We start from the raw sequence: 6,688 nt of genomic DNA on the forward strand, positions 1-6,688 counted from the left end.
ATTTTCTAAAATTTAAACAAACATATCCATGGGTTTCAATCTAAACAAATGGAGTTCAGAAAAATAATCCACGTAATTAAAATATTAACATAACTATAAAACATAATTTATATAAAATAAATTGTGATAACTCAAAATATTCGTAAAATATATTATGGTAACTCAAGACATATAAAAAACATATTATGGTAGCTCAGCGTATAATATCACTCACCTAATTACTAATTCCTAATTGGGCTCCCCTCCTCTGCGAGCTGACTCTCTCACCTGATCACCTTTGTTGGTGTTTTTTTTTTTTTTTTTTCTCTCTCGATCTCCTCTTCACATCAATTCTCCTATTTATACTAAGGCCAAGTTTGGGATACTTAAAAAAAGTCAAAAAGCCAAAAAGTTACTCAAAAAGTTAAAAAGTTAACACTATTCACCAAAAGTCAACAATTACGGCTGCACAACTCTCAATCCTAATTTTCCTCTCCAAACCAATTTTTATAATTTTTTATTACACATTTTTCCATAAAAAGTCAAAAAATTAACCCAAACACTCATATTTTTTCCCTCAACTTTTTAGTCCAAAAAGACAAAAAGTACACTTATTTAGGACACCCCAAACAACCCCTAAGCATCAAACTTGCTCGGCAAGTTCATAAGGGCCACGTTGCCTAAGCTAGGGAATCGATACTCAAGAAGGCATGAACTTATCCATTTGGGATAAGTTTGAATAGTTTTTTATTTACTTTTTATTTATTTATCTTTGGCCCAAATTCTAACATAATTAAATCATTAGATTACATTTTAGCACATGTCATTTAAATGTTTTCCTAGTATTTTTATTTATATATATTTTTATTTTATTTTTATTTTTATTATTATTTTATTTTATTATTATTTTATTTTATTATTATTTTTTTTATTAATTAAACAATTAGGATATCACAATAACTCTTGCATAAAAATAGATTATGATTGACTTGTGGTATTCAATTAAACATTAGAAGTTAGTTAAAAGGTAGTCGATTCAAAATGTGACATTCACCTAATCATTAAAAATTGGATAATTTTTTTTGAGGTCCCTGGTATTAAGATTTTATAAAATAAAAGATAAGCAATATTTTCATAATAGTTAGGATCTCTCAACATTTTTCTAGAGAAATTTCAATCCAGAGAAATTTTAAAAATGTGTTTTGAAATTTCTCTGGTTTAAATTTTTTTTGGTTTGCTCAATTTCTCTAATTTTTTCTGTATTTTGAAATTTTCTCTAACATCCACATTAGACGCCTAGATTTGTGTGTGATAGTTAGAGAAATTTGTAAAAATGAAATTTCTTTGGTATGTTGATTTTCTCTGCAATTTCTCTAGCATTAAGATGTCCCCTTGAGATAGGAAATTTCTCTGGAATTTCCCTTGTTACCTGTTGATTTTCTCTAGGATAAATTTCTCTGTGTAATGGGCAGAAAAATTTGATTTTCTTCTCCTTGTCATATTGATTTTCTCTGACCAAATCACACATTCCCCTTTGTGATTTGCTCACAATTTTCTTTGTGTTTTTTTATCAAACTAGAGAAAATTGAACAACCACCATTTTGACCAATTTTCTCTGGATTGTAAGACATTCGGACAATAGGTGTATCAATGTCAATCGAAGCGATCTTGCTTCTAGTGTACGCATCAAATTTTGCACATACAAATATTCATTAACATCATATATCGCGATTTTATCAATGATAACAATGAGATGAAAGAAAGATTTGTTTCAAATTAAAGGTTTTAGCAATACCAACAAAATCAAAAACCCATGAAAGAGCTGAGGCTTCACCTTTATAACGACTTAGGTTAGACCCGGCCCTTTCATGTTCTTGGATCCGAGATCCGATACTCTTTATTGTTGTCTATGCTCCTTCATGTCTTGTTATTGTTGAGTTTAGAGTTGTTGGTTATGTTGGGAACATGTTAGTAGTTCGTTTTTTCAAAGGAAATCATGTTAGTTTTCTTCAGGTTCGCTCGAGTGATCTTTTCTGCGCTCGAGCGGTCTTCTATAGTCTGTAAAACTTCTAAGAGGGGGTCATTGTGTGCTCAAGCTGTATTTTGATCGTTCGAGCAGTGTTACTTACTTGTGTTTGATGCTCGAGCGGTGTTTTGGTCGCTCGAGCGGTCTGTGCGTATATCAGATCGGGAAGAAGGGTTTTTTTGTCACTTTTTCATCTCCTCTCTCTCTCTCTAAAACATTTCTAAACCTAATTTATTCACTTTCTCTCTCTAGTTCTTGCCTAAAACCCTCTCATACACCCTAATTCATTAATTTCATCACCAAGTGCTTTGGAGTAAAATGTAGATGTAATGCCCCGAAAATAATAACCATAATTCATCCCACGATATTAATTAAATAACATATGCCAAAATAATTGTTTTCCATTCATATAATCCCATTGTACAAACGGTAACACATGCAATTATACATTCATAAGTTCTAACCCTACTTTTATAGCATATGCCACAAGGTAATGATATGAAATAAAAGTTAAACATATATATAAATACCTGAGTGGCTACAACTTTTCAAGACGATACTTGGTTACAACAAAAGTAAGTTTAAACTCAATACAATTAAAACCCTAGGCGGAGGCATATCATCAGCACCTGAAAATGGTTTTCCATATAGGGTGAGCCAAAGCCTAATAGAGATACTCTAACACAGTGTATGGATTTTAACAAGGCTATAAAGTGAATGCATATGCAATACTCGTGTCAAAACATTTTATATCTCTTTCTAAAAACCATGCAATGCCAAGTTTATATCACAATTCCTAAAAATACTTTCCTTTACAATAGAAAACATGGCAGTGGATACAAGCACTAGGAATCTCTAGGTACATGTTTGTAAGTAGGCTATACAAGCACTACCAATGCCATTTTTACCAGTACTAACCGGAAGGCTCGGCACTAACCGTGCGGATTTCTGGACTTTCACTAAGGACACACAAGCCAACATTATACCACAACCACACCCTCTACCCAAATTCACCAAAGTATTCACCCATTTTTCTCAAAATAATATATATTTTCAATGTGTTAAATATGCAACAATGCTCAATGCAAATGGATGAAAAATTAGTTTCAATTCACCTAATTCACATGCAATTTCTACAACAATCATAGTTATCCTTCACAGATAGCCCAAAATAGATATCTCTAAACAAAAGATAATTTTCAATACAAATATACTTTCCAAAATTTCGAGATGGGAGTGATAATACATATCCAACTCCACCATCCTCATCAACATCATCATCATCATTCTGATTTCAGAAAAAATCCAACATCATTTCCATTTCTTTCTTTACAAATCAACCATCTAAGAATTTAGGGCAAAATCCCATTTTCTTTATAAATCAATTCCAATGATAGAAATACATCATTTTATCACAACTCAACAACATTTACAATCCCACAACCATTTTCAAGAATCCATTTGAAAACCCTTATTTTGATTTTAAACCAAAGCCCTAGATTTTTGTTCAAAATCCCCAAATCCCATGATCTCTTTAGAAAGACAAAATAACCAAGTTAAAAACCATATAAAAGTGTGGGGAAATCCTTACCTCAAAGCTAAAAGGCAAGAAAGAGTGAAGAAACCTTGATGAAGCCGAAAATAAATTTTGCTCCGATTAGAATGAAGTTCTAAGTGAGCTTTACCTTTTTTCTCAAAGGGAATAGGGTGTAGAGATCAATGGATGATAGTGTATTTGAAGGTAAAAGATGAGTTCTAGAGAAAGAGAGAGTAAATCTAGGTTTTTGGAGTGTAAAGAGAGAGTGTGAGACGAGAAAATGACTGAAAATGTGAGTTTTACAAACTAATATACGCGCAGATCGCTCAAGCGACTAAAACACCGCTCGAGCGACCAGACACAATAAGTGAGATCACTCGAGCGAACAAAGTTACCACTCGAGCGCACAATGACACCCTTCCAGAAGTTTTATGAACTAATATACCGCTCGAGCTAAGACTGCTAGCGCAAGAAAGATCGCTCGAGCTAAAAACACCACCCTTCTAGTACTTTTGTAGGCCTGTAAAAATATTGAGAGTTTTCAAAGACCGCTTGAGAGACCAAAGGACCACTCGAGCGAACTGACCAAAATTTGGGCAAAGACTCCTTTAAAAAACGAACTCCCAACTAGTTCCAAACGCAACAACGACAGCTAAATAACCAAACTCAATCAAGAATAGGATATATAAGGGTATGAACAACCATTTAAGATAAGAAATCCCAGATCCATAACAGTTAACGGGTTGAGTCTAAACCAGAATCGTTATAGTAGAGTTTGGCGAGGGCTTCCATTTAATATGAGTGGATCATCATTTCATCGTCGGTAATTTTTGGGTTGTCTCCTTTTCGTTTCAAGAGGTAGGAATTTCTTTGCTCCTTTTGAATACCTCATTATAGATATACATTTGGTAGTTTTTATGGCATTTAAAAACAGGTTTGTTAAGAAATTTTACAAAAAGCATGATAGGGGTTTAGGGTTTGGATCTTTGGGAGTTGAAATTGGATGAGTTGTGGTTGTTTCAGTTAATTGAGAGGTAGCTGAGCATGTTTGTGTTGAGAGTGCGGAAAATCCCTAATTTATTATTATGGGCTTAATTATTCCTAAAGGGGTGAAGATGTGTAATAACCGAGTTATGTGTTAAAAAATTGGAATAGTGGTGTAGTTATTAAAATGAAACTTAAGTAGGTTTAGTAGTGGCTTTGATTAATTTTGCATTGTAGTTATATTTTATGAATTGGATTGGTTTAAGGAAAAAGTTGAAGTTTTGGACAAGAGTGGACGTAGTTGATGGTTTTAAAACAACGGATTTAGTTTTGGAAATAAAATGGCATGTGTAACTCTTTTATGAAATGAAATGAGAAATGGTTGATTTGAAAAGGTGGAATTAGCTATGAATTTATATTGTATGAGCCGTGTATCTATTTATCGATTTAGAGGCTTTATCCTTGGTCATCGGTGGAGGATGACATTGTTGTTGTTGAGTAGATGATGTATTGTATTACACTTGTATGATATTATGTAGTTTAGCATGTTGTGTTATTGTTGTTTTATTGTTTGGGGGTTCGCTTCCCTCCGAGTGAGACCTGTAAAGCATAACACCTTGACAAAGATTCCTCGTCCCTTCCAGTTTGCACCTGGTAAAGTGTGAAAGGAAGTCTGTTTCTCTCCGTATTAAGCTGGTAAAGCGTGGTGCCTTATGATAGGTTCCTCTACCTTCCAGTTTGCACCCGATAAAATGTGACCTTAGGGTCATTATTCTCTGGGTGAGACCGGTAAAACATTATGTGTTATGTGGGTTGTATCATTTGTCATTCGCGCTATAGGCTGGTGGAAATGGAAGTATGTATTATGTTTAGTTAATTATATTTAGAAATATATATTTCTCGGTATTTTTGTTATGGGTGCTCTTTACCCTTGGGCCTGTGGCCAAGGAAAATAGTAAATGTGCTGTTGCATAAGTGTGTGTAGTGGGTTGAGTTATGGGTTTGGGTTGTGACTTGCATCTGTGAACGTGCTTTCAAAACAAATGTGGAGACAAAATTCTTTTATATTAACGTGGAGGTTTAAATAACCAATGTTGTATGTGTTGAAGAAATATTTTTTGAACTAAATTGGACAATTGGAAAGAAAACAAATGGTTTTACACCTTATACTGTTCAAATGGATGTTTTTGGAGAAAATATACTTATATAAGTATATTTTGAATATTAAACTCTCACATTATTTATATTGTATGTCATGGTGCATTCATGATCATAGATATCTGTATGTTGTTATTGTTTAGGATCATGTTGGGATCTCTACTAGACTTTATGTTCATCCCACATTGTTAATATTTTTCAGGTGCAAGTTGAGAGATGATTCAAGATCAGTGATCTTCCTTAATTGTTGGCCACGGGGCCTATACTTGTTGGCGAAACGCCATTGTTGTAAAAGGGTTAAACCTTTACTTTTATTGTAAAGATGTAAGCCTATAGGCATTTTGTTTACATGTAATTTCTATTGCATTCTATATATGTACAATTAAGAAGACTTTCATTTGTTTATGGAGGTAATGTATGTATAGTTCTACTTGTTCTTAATGGAAATGGATTTTTGTTAATGTTATTCGAGTATAAAAAAGTGGGGTGTGACAACATCTAAACTGAAAATAACATGTTGAATTTTCTTCCTAGATATCTCTATGTACATTCAAGGCGAAAAGAAACAAAATAAAAACTTTACTCCTAAATTTTATTTTTTAGGACAAAAATTTCAATTCAGTGTAAAAAGTAAAAAAAAAAAAAATGAAAACCCATCAAACACAACGAGAAAAAACCAAAACCCAAAATTCAGAACAGCAAATAACCCTAGATTTTCAAATCACAGCCACAAAATTGATCCAAATTCCAAGAAAACTCAAATTTAAAGATGAGTATATCTCACCGAAACCTTCTGAACAACATTAACATTAGATCCACCAACACCGTCACCATCGCCGTCAACGATGATGCCCTCCGCAGCGTCTCCACCGTCATTGTTGTTACTGTTAAAATAGATGGTGGAAATGGAATCGAAGACGTCTTGGGGAAGAGGGTGGTTGTGATAGAGAAGATTGAGAGCACAAATCAAGGTCTTGGTCTTCTTTAAGTAGTTGCGATCGAGG

The sequence above is a fragment of the Camellia sinensis genome, chromosome 8 (genome assembly GCF_055761805.1).
Source record: "Camellia sinensis isolate YWXY chromosome 8, ASM5576180v1, whole genome shotgun sequence".
NCBI classification, from domain to species: domain Eukaryota; kingdom Viridiplantae; phylum Streptophyta; class Magnoliopsida; order Ericales; family Theaceae; genus Camellia; species Camellia sinensis.